The sequence below is a fragment of the Triturus cristatus genome, chromosome 12, assembly GCF_964204655.1.
Source record: "Triturus cristatus chromosome 12, aTriCri1.1, whole genome shotgun sequence".
Lineage (NCBI taxonomy): Eukaryota > Metazoa > Chordata > Amphibia > Caudata > Salamandridae > Triturus > Triturus cristatus.
Window position 1 is genome coordinate 631,233,350 of NC_140595.1, and position 16,503 is coordinate 631,249,852.

Below are 16,503 nucleotides of genomic sequence, written 5' to 3' on the forward strand. Positions count from 1 at the left end.
CCACACAGGTATTTATATTAAAAATAAGGATTCTTTATATAGGATCATCACAAGACCATTAAACGATTAAAAATACACAATACGGTTGCTTAGTTGGTAGAAGATTGCTTAGTTTCTCTTAAGTTCTTAAATGCGACACTTTAAGTCAATGTACCTTAGATGTGGCACGCAGGGCAACGAAAGTGTTGCAGCGATGCAGATGCGTTGAAGTTCTTGGTGCAAAATAAATAAAGACGGGATCTTCCAGATGCGTTACGCTTCTTCGATGTTGCGAGAAGGCTCGACTCGATGCGTCAGCTACAGCGGCGTCACCTTTGACGAGATGCGACGACAGCGGCCTTGGCAGCGGCACTCTTCTCCGATGTTGTGAGACGCTTCCGCTCGATGCGATGCTACAGCGGCGACACCCCTTCTGCGAGATGCGACGGCAGCGGCTCCGACGACGGCACGCTTTTCCGTGGATGCGAGGCGCTTTTCTGGATGCGGTGCAATGCGACAACTACGATGGCTGCGATGGCGACACACTTCTTCGGTGTTGCGAGACACTTCCGGAATGATGCGAGATGCTTCCGCTCGATGGGATGCTGCAGCGGCGACATTCTCTGCGAGATGCGACGGCAACAGCTCCGACGGCGGCACGCTTCTCTTCCTTGTGTCGCGCTTCCAGTTCCTTGCGACACGCAGTCCCTCAGAAGGCCCAACAACAGCAGCAGGCACTTCCAAAAGACTCTGGGGAGCTGGGGGTGAAGTCCACTGGTCCTGGGACTTCGTACAGTGGGCAAGCTCAGTTCAAGCCCTTGGAGATCTTTTCAAAGCACAAGTTGAAGCAAAGTCTTTAGCAGTCTTTCTCCTCTCCTTCAGCAGCAAGGCAACCACTCAGGCCAATCCCCAGGTCAGGGACAGTTACTCCTCCTACAGCTTTCCCAGTTCCTTCTCCTCTGGCAGAGGTTCTTCTTGTTTCAGCAGGATCTAATTTCTTGGGAGCAGGGTCCCAATACTTATACCCCTAACTCCTTTGTTCCTCTGGGGTTGAGGGGCCTTTGCCCAGTCCAAACCGGTTCTTGAGCACTCTGCTGACATGACTCTGCCTTTCTATTCAGGGTGCAGGGCAGAGCAATCAGCCGCTCCGCAGGAGGTGGAGCAAGCATTGTGGTAGCAGAGCACAACCCTATTCAGAGCCCAGGTGTACTCCTCCCACCCATCTGACTGCCAATCTTCCAATTCACCACCAGGCTACCTAGCCCTGCCCCTCTGGGTTTCCCCAGCCCTGTCACTCGCACAACCAGACAGGCAGATACACATCATAGCAGAGGCGGGCTGAAATGGTCAAGCAAGCAAATACCAACTTTCTAAAAGTGGTATTTGCAAACACAGAATATTGAAATAAACTTTACTAAAAGATGTATTTTATTTTTCTGAGTTCAGGCATACTAAACTCGAATTTCTACCATGTTCCCTGGGCCTGTTAGGATCATAGAATGTAACAATTCTAACAGCCCATTCTGGCCTATGGAGAACAGGTAGCCTTACAATAGTGAAAAGCGAAAATGGCTGTAATTCACTATTAGGACATGCCACACACATCAGGGCTTGTCCTACCTTATGCTTACAATGCACCCTGCCCTTGGGCCTACCATAGGGGTGACTGATATGCAGTTAAGGGAAGGTTTAGGGACTGGCAAGTGGGTGCACTCGCCCAGTCAGCATGACAGTACCAGACTGCACGCAGGCTCTGCAATGGCAGACCTAAGATACATTTTACCAGGCTGCTTTTGTGGGTGGCACAACCAGTGCTGCAAGCCCACCAGCAGCATTTGTATTTACAAGCCCTGGGCACTCCTGGTGCACTTCACTGGGGTCTGACAGTAAACCAAATATGCCAATCATGGAATCCAACCAACATATACATTTTAAATAGGGAGAGCATATGCACTTTAGCACTGAACAGCAGTGGTAAAGTGCCCAGAGTCATAGAATAGCCAACATCAGGTCAGAAAAAGTACAGGTGGAAGGCGAAAAGTCTAGGGACCATCCGGCCAAAAGGGCCAGGTCCAACAGGAAGCAAGGTAATGTAATGTGATGTACTGCGCTGGGCAAAGAATATGAAAATTGGGCTACTTCTTTATTGGTTGGGCTGGCAGATGCTTCAATGCCAGAGTCAAATCACTGACCAGAAACCACAAATTTGATGACAAACTGCATTGTAACACTAAAATTCACAATTTCGTTTGGAAGAGCACAAAGCCTTTTATCAAGTAAACCACTAACAAGCATTGGCATAGTCAATAGGTCTCGCCGATGGGACCTTATTAGTGTTTAGCTAGAGCTTTTGGTTTTGCCAATGTCTTTAAGCTATGTTGTAGAGCACTGTGGCTGCTGTGCAGCATGTTGAGAAGTTATAATAAAAAAGTGTTAAAAGCATTTATGTTACCTTACAAATAACCAAGAAGACATTATGTACAAAAGAATGACCCTATTAGAAAATAATTAATTAAAACAATTTATTTATTTTTTTCATCCTTGCAATGCTGGCAACTTCTTTCTGCCTGTTTTAAATCTTACTTGTTATAGCTTTTTTTAGTTGGGGGGGGGCACATAAACGATGGGAGGGTGGAGGTTGGGAAATAGTTCCTGAATTACAGCACGAGCAGCGGAAAAACACTAGGGGAGAATTAACAGATGCCAGATTCCGAGGGCAGACAGAGGTGGTGCTGAGTAATGCTAAGGCGGTGGTGTGCTGGTGCGGAGGTGATGCTCAGGTGATGCTAAATGATACTCAGGTGGTGGCAAGTGATGCTGAGGGGGTACTGAGTGATGCTGTGGTGCTGAGTTCTGCTGAGTTGGTGGTGTTGCACTGGTGCTCAGGTGGTGCTGAGTGATGCTGCACTGATGATGAGATGGTCCTGCATTGGTACTGAATTGCTGCTGAGGTGGGGGTTGCAATAGTGCTGAGGTGGGACTGTGCTGGTGCTGAAGTGGGGCTGCACTGGTGGTGGTGGTGCACTGATGCAGAGGTGGTGCTGTGCTGATGCTGAGATGGTGCTGTGTTGATGTTGAGGTGATGCTGCACTGGTACTGAGGTGCTGCTGCGCCGATGCCAAGTTCGTGCTGCAATAGTGGGGGTGCACTGATGAGGAGGTAGTGCTGTGCTGATGTTGTGATGGTGCTGTGCTTATGCTGAGGGGGGTGCAGTTGTGGTGCTGTGCAGATGCTGAGGTGGTGCCGAGTGAGGCTAAGGTGTTGCTGAGTGATGCTGTGGTGATGCTTTATGATGCTGTGGTAATTCTGACTGATGCTGAGGTGGTGATATTGTGCTGGGGCTCAGGTGGTGCTGAGCTGGTGCTCAGGTGGTGCTGAGTTGGTGCTGTCCTGAGGTGATACTGTGCAGATGATCAGGTGCTGTTGTACTAATGCTGAAGTGGTGCTGTGTTGATGTTGAGGTGATACTGCACTGGTACTGAGGTGATGCTGCAATGGTACTGAGGTGGTGCTGCACTTGTGCTGAGGTGGTGCTGCACTGGTGCTGAGGTGGTGCTGCACTGATGCTGAGGTGGTGCTGCACTGGTGCTGAGTTGGTGCTGCACTGGTGGTGGCGCACTGATGAGGAGGTGATGCTGTGCTGATGCTGAGATGGTGCTGAAGCTGAGGTAGTACTGTGGTGGGACTGTGCTGATGCTGAGGTGATGCTAAGGTGGTGCTGGGTGATGCTGTGGTGATTCTGACTGATGCTGAGGTGGAGCTGGGCTGGTGCGGAGACCGCTCATGACTGTTTTGCCCAGGAGGGGGCCGGGACTGCAAGCCCCAGCTTACAACGCGGCTTGCCTGCTGCCAGCATCTTAAGGTGCGTAAAACTGGCCCAGGTCTCCAGCGGGGCAGAGACTGCTTGTGACTGTTTTTCACAAGAAGGGGCAGGGACTTCAAGCCCCAGCATACAACACGGCTTACACTCCACCACCGCCAGTGCTAAGATGTGGGTAAAACTGGCCCAGGTCTCCCACAGCGTGGGACACGCGCCGGCATGCCCGGAACGAGCACGGGCATGCCCGGGCCGTGCCGAGGCGGGCCAATCTGCATCCGTCAGAGCCTGGAGGAGGCAGGGCCACCTCTCTTGGTTTTGCAGCAGATTCAGAGGGGGCAGAGTCTTGGACGTACTCAGGAACTTGGCGAGGACCTGAACCCTTACCACCTAAACCGAGGCAACAAGTTAAGCCAGTGGGGCGTTTGGTTACCGTAGACTGTGTGCAGCCAAAGAGGAAGGGGGTTAATAGAGGTTCTCAGTTCCCCCTCCTCCCACTTCGAAGATTGCTTGCAGGCACTGACTCTTTGATCTTCTGCTTTTTATCCCATCCACCTGTTGTACTAACCTCTAATTTCCTGGGGAGGCCTCAGTCATCATTGATACAGTCCACCGTAGAGGCCCCTACAAGTTTTGTTTTTGGTGACTTTGCCTTGCTAGGCTAAATATTTGCTCCTCACCTAGACTAGCCTCATGGGGAAATGAAAGATCACAGCAACAACCCAAGTGGTCCCGCAACCTCAACCATGGTCTACTATCTGAAGAGAGCAGCGGGGGTCCTTCGACAAGGAAATTGAGCTGGTAGCTAGGCGCCTCTCCTGCTCTCCAGTAAACCAACTGTGCACCTGCTCCAACATCCCGGCAATTGGTCAGGCCTCCTTGTCAAGCTCTATGGAACTTGAAAAATCAACAGTTTCTCCGCCACCTCCCGCCGGTCAAAGCAAAAGCAAAAGTCCTGAAACTCAAGAGGGGGGGGTATCCAACAAGGCATACCCAACTCCTGTATTTTTGCCCGGACATGGGCCGCTGGTTACCAATCCTCAAGTGGCAACAGCAGTTTCCCGAAAGGTCGTTCAGGTGAAGGGACCTGGCGGGGAATCTGGGCCGGGGCAAAATGTAAATGTACGACGGTGGGGGCCAAGGCAAAACATCTTTAAGGCCGATTCTTTAACCTCAAACTACCCAGGAACAGTAGCCCCATCAAAATACGAGCTAGCAGCAAACCTGGACACCTGTGTGGGTACCCTTCTGGATGGTCTGGATTCCAAGTTGGAACCCATTAAGCAACGTCTTACTACAGTTGGGAGGGAACTCTCTTCTTGGTTCCAACAGAACAACAGGGATACTAATATAGCCAGCACCGCCCAAACGGTCCTTCCAGTAAGTGGTGGAAACATGGCCCAGGGTCAAACTATCTTGAAGCCAGCATCGGGGGAGGTTGGTGCAGTTGGCCCAGTTAGTAATCTCCCGCGTAGGAGCGTCACCCAACCTTCTCCCTCCAACCCCTGGCCTCGCCCGCCTCCTCCCCCAAAGGAAGGACCAAGGTCGAGCCTACAAGGAGAGAGGAAAGCCGTGGCAGTAATATGAACACACAGAGAAAAACCGCTGGACGTGAGGCCTCTACTTCAGCATTAGTAGAGCCGGGTATTCAGCGTGTAGGCACAAATCATATCCATTTACCCCCTGAAGCAACACCTTACGTCGTAGTTCTGGGAAATGTACCAGTGCTGAAACCAGGTTCCACCGAAGACTTTTACCAGCTAAAAAATAAAGTCAGTCACTGGCTAAATAGCAACATAACTCTGAGATATAGAGTGGAGAGAAACATCATCATGGTACGGAGGATGGTCTGAATTGGAGGGTCTAAAAAGAGCAGTGACGGGGACTGTGTGATAATTAACTTTAATCAGCTCCACCTAGTAGAGAGAATTCTCCATGCGGTTAATTCTCGCACCTCTATAGGTCCAGTCACTTCTGATACGGCCCTTCCCTAGGGCTTTTTCTACAGATCAATGTTTCCGCTACCAATACCAAATCCACAGTCCCCGAGGAGACTCATGAGTACAGCACCCTACGATCGTCATCATGCCACGTCCCCTGTTCCAGTCTTCAATGCCTTTGCTCCTTTCGGACTCCTTGATAACTGTGATGGACTGGGAGGATCTGTGTCAATGCTCCCACAGTCATCTTCTCCACGACCGGAATGCATGAACCAAGTGGAACTAGACATCTTGGGGTTCTATCCCAGTGATACAACATACCTCTCTCTTATTTCCTGGAATATAACTGATCTGGCAAGCAAGTTCCCAGTTTCAGTATGGCGTAGCTTCATTCAGACGTTTGACATCATCTGTTTGCAGGAGCCCTGGGCTGTGGATAGCTCCTCTTTGCTGGAAGGGTATAAATCCTTCTTTGTCCCTGTAAGTCAGTCTAGAACTGGTTGAGCTAAGGGGGGGGACTTGTGGTCTATGCTTCGCTCAGGCTGGAAAGTGGTATTGCAGAAAACAACCAATGAGAAAGGGCCCCAAGATGGTTCGACACAACATGCTCATGCGCTGCTAGGTCACTCAAGGCAGCACTGCACCCTGTCCCTAGAGACAGAGGTGTAGTCATAATCTGTAGTACACAATACAAAACAGCCCTTAAAAACGCAAAGAAGCTCTGAAGGAGGAGGCCTGGGGAAAGCTAATGGAGCCCAGCACTATTTGGAGCAGCACTAAGTTCTGGGGTAATAATAATAGCCCTATCCTGGGAGTAGAGACCGCAAGCGCTCTTGATGCGCACATCACCGAGGATGATTGGGTCAGCCATTTCGAGGGAATGTTTGGGGGTATTACAGCCCTGATATCATCCAGTAGAGGAGCAAATAAAAAGTCTGTACTAACTGTTTCGGAGGAAGGAGTGAGGCGGGGAATAGCGGGCATGAAGCAAAACAAAGCACCTGGACCGGATGGTATCCCGTCTGACCTTTACATGTCCAATACAGAATTTTGGGCTCCGTTGCCGTTAGAAATTGGATTTTTGGTCGGCTAGGGCATGTGCCAAAGTCGGGCAGAAACCACCACTCTAATCAGGATAAGGGAGTTACACTCCTAAAATAACCCCTGCTCGCCCCCTTGGTAGCTTGGCACGAGCAGTCAGGCTTATCTTAGAGGCAGTGTGTAAAACATTTGCACATAACCAACAGTAATACAGTGTAAGCACTACAAAAGGACACCACACCAGTTTAGAAAAATGTCCAATATTTTTAGATACTTAAGACAAGACCAAAAACGATAAAAATCCACAATATAGTACTTAAAAATCTTCGATTATCAAAATATGCTTGAAAAACCGTTCCTTGATGTTGATAGCTCCATCCGGAGCTATCCCGGCATCGTGAACAAACAAATCCAAACAGTTCTGGCTGACCCCGGCATCGCGGACCAGCTACGTGTCGGCAAGACCCGCAAACAGTACCTTTTAGAAATGCAGTGTGTCGGCGACCTCTCGTTGAGCTTCCGAAAGCACGGCGTCCACAGGTGTTGGTTCCGGAGGTCAGTTCAGGAGTCGTCGGGGCCCTCGAAGTCACACGTGTTGCAGATCAATGTCCTCTCTGTTGAAGTCAGGAGCGCTGGCGTCGGCAGGCGTCGGGTGCTGCGGTGCGAAGTGCAGTGGTGCGGCGTGCGGTGTCCTGAGGTCGCGGTGCGAGCAGTGGCTCGGTGACGGCATCAGATGGTGTAGTCGGTGAGACCAGGGTTGCGGTGCGAAGTGAATGCGGTGCTGGCAGGTCGCGGTGCAAGCAGCGGGCGGCATTGTCATTGCTGAAGTGCTGTTGTCGGCTGGCGAACTGGAGTCGATGGTGCCGGCGTCAGTAGACCAAGGCCGCGGTGCGGGATGAGGGCGGTGCATCGTGTAACTTTACGAGTGGTGCCCTCGAACCAAGGTGCAAGCAGTGGCGTTGATTTTGACGTGGAGCGGAGGCGTTGGGGAGGCCAAGGCGTTGTCGTGAAGCGAGGCGATGCGAAGTGCAGTGCCCACAGATCGTGGTGCGAGCAGTGGCTCGGTGGCGGCGTCAGCAGGCATCGTCGGTGAGACCAGGGTCGCGGTGCGGAGGTACCCTCTCGGTGCCTTCAGGACACGGAATCGGCAGCGGCATCGTAGACGGCGTCGGGTTGCTTTTTCCTCTTTTGCAGCTCAAAACACACAGTCCTCAGTGCTGAGGGCAGAAGAGCTTGAAATCTTTGCTGTTCCTGAGACGTCTTGAGCAGGGGGCAAGCTCTACCTCAAGCCCTTGGAGAAACTCACAAAAGTAGATTGCAGAAAGTTCAGTCCAGTTCTTTCACTACCCAAGACAGAAGCAGCAACTGCAGGCCAACACAGCAAAGCACACAACAATGTGGTAGTTCCTCCTCACAGCTTATCCAGCTTTTCTTCTTGGCAGTCTTCTTGGTCCAAAAGAGTTCTAAAGTTCAGGGGTTTGGGCCCCAATATTTATATCGCAAAATCCTTTCATCTCTTAAGCAGAGAGTGTCTGTGCCCAGCCAGAACCAGTTCTGCCTTCTCTGGTGTGACTTCCTGGCAGGAGGTGGAGACCGCCTGGTCAAAGGCAGACCAGGCCCTTCGAGGTGCAAGGAAATCTCCTCCCCCTTCCCCAAATGCAGCCCAGGTCTATTCAGCCCTTTCCTGACCCACCTAGACTATCTGGAGCCACTCCTGCTCCCCGGCCTTCTGTCATCCAAAACCCAGACAGGCAATCTACATTCCAGCAGAGGGACACGGGATGACTGAGCAAGAAAGTGCCTACTTTCTAAAAATTGTATTTTCAAACACAGAATGTAAAAATTACCTTCACTAAAAGATGCATCTTTAGATTCTGAGTTCAGGCATACTAAACTTTATTTTCTTACCTAAGTCCCTGGGCCAGTTATGTTTGTAAGAGGTTATAAACAAACTCCCCATTCTGCCCTATGGGGACCAGGTAGCCTTGCAATAGCGAAAAACGAAATTGGCCGTAATTCGCTACCAGGACATGCCACACGCTCCAGGGCATGTCCTACCTTTCACATACACTACACCCGGCCCACAGGGATACCTTGGGCCTAACTTAAGGTGGCGTACATGTAAGAAAAGGGAAGGTGAGGGACTGGCAAGTGTGTGCACTGGCCAAGTCGACATGGCAGTTACAAACCACGCGCAGACTCCACAATGGCAGGTCTGAGTTACCTTTTCAGGGCTACTCATGTGGGTGGCACAAGCAGTGCTGCAGGCCCACTAGTAGCATTTGATTCACAGGCCCTGGCACACTCAGTGTACTTTACTAGGAACTAACAAGTAAATCAAATATCCAATCATGGAAACTTCAATCCATAACACAATTTACCACAGGAGCACTTGCACTTTACCACTGATCAACAGTGAGAAAAGTGCGCACAAACACTACGCCAGCAAAAACAGAGTCCAAACCGGGAGGTCAGAAAGCAAAAACTCAGGGGAAACACACCAAAAGATGCCAAGTCTAACAGGTGCTTACCGCTGTCATTAATGCGGCTGTCAGGGTTGGCTGCCTGACCTCATAGGCCACCTCCACTATTGTCCCTGTTTTAAAAAAAGGGAATAGAGAGAGTACACACTTTTATAGGACCAGTTCCCTGCTGGACTCTGTGGTCAAAGTGGTTGGACGAATCCTGTTTGATAGGCTATACATCTGGGCCGCAGAGAACAAGATTCTGTCAGGCTCCCAATATGGGTTTTGTTCCGGTCGCTCAACTATAGAGCAATATCTGAACCGCTTCCTGATGGTGAACAAGTACACGGTTGCCCGCACTGGCACTATTTTCCTGGCCTTTAGGGACCTTTCTTCTGCATTCGATTGCATGACTAGAAGCAGGCTGTGGCAGACCCTGCTCTCCTTGGGGGTGGACAGGGATGTAGTCATTTTCCTGCATGATCTCCACCAAGACAATGGGCAGTCGTGCGTTATTCTGGAAACACCAAGGCCTCATGCTTGTTCCCTATCAGGAGAGAGGTAAGACCGGGTGGTATCCTGGCCCCTTTTTTATTTAATGTTTATATCAACGGCCTGGAGAGAACCCTTATAGACACAAGGGCAGATTTTCTGCAGGTAGGACTGCGTGGTTTTCCTGTTCTGCTGTATGCAGACGATGCCGTTTTGATGGCCAGGATGGGACGGGGGCTACAAATGTTAATAAATTCTTTCGTCCAGTTTATGGGTGAGCAGGACCTCATGGTTAACAACTCTAAGTCCTTTATTATGCAAATAGGGGCCCACCCTAGCAGGCCATACACCTTTAAGGTAGGGTTCACTACCATCCCAAGGACGAGTGTCTTTTCTTACCTAAGAGTTTTATTGGATGAGAAAGTGAAATGGGGCCTCAACTCACTTGCAAGAGAAACGATTTATCTAGAGAGACTGCAGCCATATTTAATTTTACAACTAGACTGGGGAAAAGACCAGTGGGAGCCTTATTAAAGGTCTACAGCGCTAAGTGTCTTTCCAAAGAATTATATGGCAGTGAAATTTGGGGGTACACCAACACAGAGGACCTCCAAATTGAGGGAAATAAGTTTCTGAGACGACTTCTATCTGTTTTACAAGGCACCTCCTCTTTCACAATTCATGAGGAGCTTGGTATGAAATACATAACCGATCTGATAGCACTACGTCCTGTCTCGTTATGGTTAAAAGTATGGGCCAGTAAGGGGACAACATTAAATGAACTCATTCTAAAAGATTGTCTGGCCGTTGATTACGCCCCACGTATATCGTGACTCAAGTATATTGAAGTGACCTTAACGAGCTTGGGGAGAGGTGATCTTTTTACTAACCTAGACCGGATAACTACGAGAGACCTGAACCTTAGAAAGGCGAGTTTCTCGGAGCAGAGGGTTATGGCAAGGTAAGAGAGGGAGCTCCTGAACGCTAGTGTATGCCGTTTTATCATGTTAAAAACCGCCAAGATGGTGGAGCCTTACTTATTGGGATTCATAAACTCGTAAGACAGATTCCTGCTAACGAGGCTTTAGTTTTACCTTTTTCACCCCTTTGTTGCTCATCCTAGGGGCTGTAGTAAGGGCCAAACTTTGTTGTTCTGTGGCTGCGATGGTCAATCTCCACAGGACATGACCCATTTTATGATGTTTTGTAGTTATTATGAAATTCCCTGAAAGTCCTTTATAATTCCAATTCTAAAAAAGGCTAATTTAAGGCAAGTGCGCCCAGCTTTCATCTATCTACAAACGCTGACAGGCAGCACTGTGTTTTATGTACTTGAATTTTTTAAATCCGCTATCAGATTTAGATCCAGTTGTGATTAAGCAGTCTGCTCTCTCCAATTGTATTTACTGTATTAACCCCAGTTGAATTGTTTTTTATTGGCGCAGCATGTATGAAATTAGAGTCAGTGATCTTCTTGCATCCCCATTGGTACGAGTTATTTTAATTTGTGGGTTTATCCCTGTGAGGATTAGTTTTTACTAGACATACTATTGTATTTTATATTTAATATGTGCTTTTCAGGTTTTAACATTTGAAACCAAATAAAGATGCTAAGTTGGTGCAGTGCTGAGTTGATGCTATGCTGATGCTTTGCTGGTGCTTAGGTGGTGCTGAGTGATACCGAGGTGGTGGTGCGCTTGTGCGGAGGTGGTGCCGAGTAATAAGAGGTTGTGCTGAGTGATGCTGAGGTGGTGCTTATTGATGCTTTGGTGGTGCTCAGGTGATGTTCTACTGGAGCTGAGGTGATGGTGCACTTGTGTTGAGGTGGTGCTGCGCTAATGCTGATGTGCTGCTGCGTTGGTCTTGAGTTGCTGCTGAGGTTTTGCTGCACTGGTGCTGAGGTGGTGCTGTGCTGATGCTATGGTGGAGCTGCACTGGTGCTGAGGTGGTGCTGAGTAATGCTGTGCTGGCACTGAGTGATGCTGTGCTGATGCTGAGGTGGTGATGCTGCACTAATGCTGAGGTAGTGCTAAGCTGGTAGTGACGTGGTGCTGAACTGGTGCAGAGGTGGGGTGTGGATGTGCTGCACTGGTGCCGAGGTGGTGCTGCACTGGGGCTGAGTGATGCTGAGGTTGGGTTGTGCTGGTGTTGTGGTGGTGGTGCTCAGGTGCCACTGAGTGATGCTCAGGTGGTGCTACAGTGGTGCTGCTAAAATGGTTCTGAGTGAAGCGGACTGGTGCTGAGGTGGTGTTGTGCTGAGGTGGTTGTGCGGTGGTGCTGCACTGGGGCTGAGGTGGTGCTGCGCTTGGGCTGAGTGATGCTGAGGTGGTGCTGTGCTGGTGTTGTAGTGGTGCTCAGGTGCCGCTGAGTGATGCTCAGGTGGTGCTGCTAAAGTGGTGCTGAGTTATGATGATGCTGAAGTGGTGCTGTGCTGAGGTGGTGCTGTGGTGGTGTTGCATATCTACTTGCAGGATATATTGTTAAGTAACCTCACATTATATGCAGCGTTTGGAGAGCACGAGGAGGCATCCCTTGATATTGGTTTTATTTCACCAACGTTTGAAAACTAAAAGAAAGCATCAAAAGTTGAAACCTTGCAACTTATAGTTGCTTTCATTTTCCTAAAACGGAGCAATAACAACATGTTTACCTCATTAACCGTATGCAAATAATCCCACTGTCAAAAGCACAATGTAAATAGGTTGACTCTACTGTCGGTTGTCTCCTTAAACTACACTTCTATTAAGTGAGTATATTATTTAAGGTTTGGACATTTGAGCTAATGAAATCAACATGCTGTTGAATAAAAAACGACATAGCCTCCTGCTAAAAAAGAGCTTCTGAACCCAATGACAGTGGAAAACAAGATAAGGACATGATTTGCAGCCCTGGGCTAAGCGCATTCGGAAAGCCAAAACAAGCCCAGGCAAAAGAAAAAGTAGTGCTCCGAAACTAACGTATATGGCAGATAGTGGTGTGATCGATGTAAAAGGGGCAGTTTCCAGGGCATGAACAAAAGAGCAAAATGAGGGACAAATGTGCCCTATTTACCAACAAAAACTAAAGGAATTACGAAAGGCACATGAAGGAACAAATCGAAACAGATGGGCGTGCTGAAAGCCCATACCGTAGATAAAGCATGCCGTGAGAGACAGCACATGTGCTGCCTGGTTGAGACCTAAAAAGCAGGCGTCCGAATGGACAGAGGGACTCAAATTTTGGAAGCTGCAAAAGACACTATTTGTTATGCAAATATGATCCTCTACCAGAGTGTGCAGCTTATAATTAAGCATTGTTTGCAATAATATAAATAAACCTTCACAAAATATATTCAAAGTTCTTTGATGCACAACCACAGAATATGTACGTGCTATTACTTATAATAATCCATGTGTGCCCACTAGCACCTGTCACTCGCATGTTCTCTCTGTAGAGGCAGCAAATACAGTCATGACCAACTAGCAAACCGTATCCCCCCACCTCATAAATATTAAGAGTGCAATGAGAGAAAATGATGCTGCTTCAAAGGAAGCAAGGTATTTTTATCACCTTGGTGACGCCCACTAATCCCCGAAAGGTAGCATCATGTCCTTGTCTTTGATGAAGTGGACCATACCATTACATAATTGTGGGTTTGCTTGGCTGAATTTTACATGACCTCCTGTGCATTGCCCTCGAAGTCCCCCTTTCCATGTGAAACAGTCCTTGTCGGCTGTTACGTCTGCGCCGTGTTTTCATTCTCTGAAGAGAGATGACCTCACCTCGGGTTAGCGAAAGTTGTTTGACAGTTCAGTCCATCGTTTAAACCTCTGGTTTGTGTTGCAGGAGACAGTTTAAAGACTTGTCCTGAAAGGAAACTTTGCCTCTGGTGAAAATAAGTAAATAAGGGTAAGCAGTGCTGCGGGGAGTGGGTGCAGCAGCGCCCTAGATAACCTGATGAATTAAGTACAAATGCAATGGAGGCTAGCCAGTAAAGAGGCCCGCCATGTTTTTCTTCTATCAGCATTTGAAGTGTGTTCAAACACATTTTTGAAAGGCCTTTATTTTCTCTGACAAACTACTTCCAAGGGTTTTTTTAGTTTTAGTTTACATACGTTTTTCTATTGCAATTATGGAACTTGAACCGAGTGACACTCTTGCTGTGATGCGGGAGAGTGTACAATAAGAAGATTAAGGAATTTTAAGAGCTTTTTAATGCAATTGAATTTAGGTTAAAGATTTTTCTTGCTTTCCAAACTAAACTTTGTAAGTATATTAGCAGGACAGAAAGTTAAAATCAATCCTATTTCTCTGAATCCTAAAGTTCAAACTACTAAGATATATTAATTTAAATTCTCTAATAAATAAAAGATTAAAATGTTCTTATGTTTTGACTCTACATTTAAGTATGCTATATTTTCATTTAAAATGGATACAATTCCAACCAAAAAATCACTGTCTTTTGTGTCGTAGTAGACGAATCCTATCTCCGTTCGTACATATTGGTGCCTATTCGGATGGCTAAATGTGTGTGGAATCTGAATTTAGGTTTCACCAACAACTGACAGCTAAAAGCTGTCTGTACAAGACCTGTTGTGATCAATACAATGTGTGGGTTTTGAGATGGTTCATTACATACAATTCATTGGCTTTCTTGTCACTGTCATTTGCTTGATTCTTATTCACAGGTTTTCTTTCCGTTTCTTGTGTTTGTCCCTCCCTGGACCATAGCTTCCTTACCATCCTTTTGATTGGATAACCTGTAGACTGCTATCCCTCACACTCAGGTGTTGCACAAACTATGACTTTGGATTAGTTCTGCAAGGTTTACTTTCCTAACTCATTTCAATGCAGCAGCGATGAATGTCAAAGAAAGGTTATTTTAGTCCCACAGAACCTCACCCAATACCCTATTGGAGTAGAGTTATTGCTTTTGGGTTACTAACAATCCCTGCAACGGGATCAGGAGCACCGTGGTAACAGAAACAAACCTATTTCGTTATTCACAATATCACCCGCACACACCTCACTAAGAAGAATAGACACTTAACTAAAAGTGTTTAATACAACAGGGTGAACCTGTTTCTCAGCACATCTAAAACAGCTACACAGGATATCATAAAAACAACAAGAAGGTAAGTTGTGAGCAACAAAAATAAAGTGACAATTTTTAACATATTTACAATGTCATTTGAAATCTTACACTCCGAAATCTACTTCTATGTGCTACACTAACAGCATGGAAAGGAGTATACTTGCAGGCTAGAGTTTCTTGAGGAGAAGATATGCACTGCATACCTTGTTGACCGCAAGAGCTGTTGTTATTAGTGGAGGCGTGAAGGCGGTGTTCCCTGTGAAGGGAACACATTTACTGCAGTAGAAGCCTTCCTCTGATACTCAGCTTTATCAGTAGTAGGCAAGATGTAGCATCTTCGAAGTGCGCTGGCAGTAGGTGAGACAGTCTCTGGCAGCATCTAGTGAGATAATCGGAGCATAGGGCCTCTCCTGACAAGAGATCAAGTGGTGGCCCTTATATACTAAATCTTATCAGAAATTGGAATTCCAGACATAAGTTTAAGAATGGAGTCCTGTGCACACGTTTAGGATACTGTTTTCGGTATGCTTGGTACTCTGGAGAACACGTTGATCCTGCACCCGAGTTCTTTCCTATACCGACCCCTTTGAAACCATTCATACCCGTTTGGTTGGGGCTTACCGCCCTCTCACTCTACGTTGGGAGATCCCACCTCCCTCCCGCCCTTGTTTTGGCCTCTTCGTGCCACGACCCGGCTCCGCTTTCAAGCTTTCTTTTTACAACCAGCCTTGAAGAGTCATATCATAACACGGTGTGACGAAACACGTGTCGGCTGTTTTGTTTACATTTTGTATTGGTCGGAATTTACATACATAAAAACAATCTTGCTTTGATACAACTGATGTCGACCCTCATGATTTCAAAGACTTGTAAAATTTGACTCCGGTTCAATCTTTACCAAGCATACCGAAAACAGTATCCTAAACGTGTGCACAGGACTCCATTTACTGTCCTTTTGGGTGGGTCTTGACCCATTCAGTTCCAGGGGCTATTTCTTTGGGTTTGTTACCCCTGACCTGTCAGCACCGTACTTATTCTACGTTAGTGAGACCCATATTGCACACGCTTGAGCGCCATTCTTCCTCGAACCTAACGAAACCCTCTACCGTTGTATAAGTTTAAGAATGTCTGACAGATTATGTGCATCAAGACGTGCATCCCAGATGTTTTCTTATGAACATATAAAGTGGAAGGATGTCAATTCAGACATCACTATTTTAGCTATATGTCTCTATTTGTTCCTATTTGACCTTTATCAGTGATAAGCAGACACTTTTCCCAGACTGACTTCGCATCAGGTCATATGTCATTAGCCGAATGACTTGACACTTGCACGGTTCTTAGAAAGATAAGGTCAGACTGACAACATCTGTGTCAATGGCAGATATGACAGTAATTCTGCATAAATTGAGTAAAATGGTGAGTCTTGTTACCCAATATTGATTAGGTAATGGGATTTTAATAAATGAACTAAATTGAATTTGGTGCCTGTTTAAAACCAAGCATTGGCAAAGCCAATAGGTTTCGCTTTTGGGACAGTGGTTAATAGACATGTTGTCCATCATTCCCAATATTGTTCAGTGTGGCTAAGTAAAATAAAGTACAAAAAAAGGAAGGCACTAGAAAGCATGTGTGACCATGTCCTTTGTAGCTGCACTCACCACTTCACATTTCTACAAAATTACAATAAAAAAA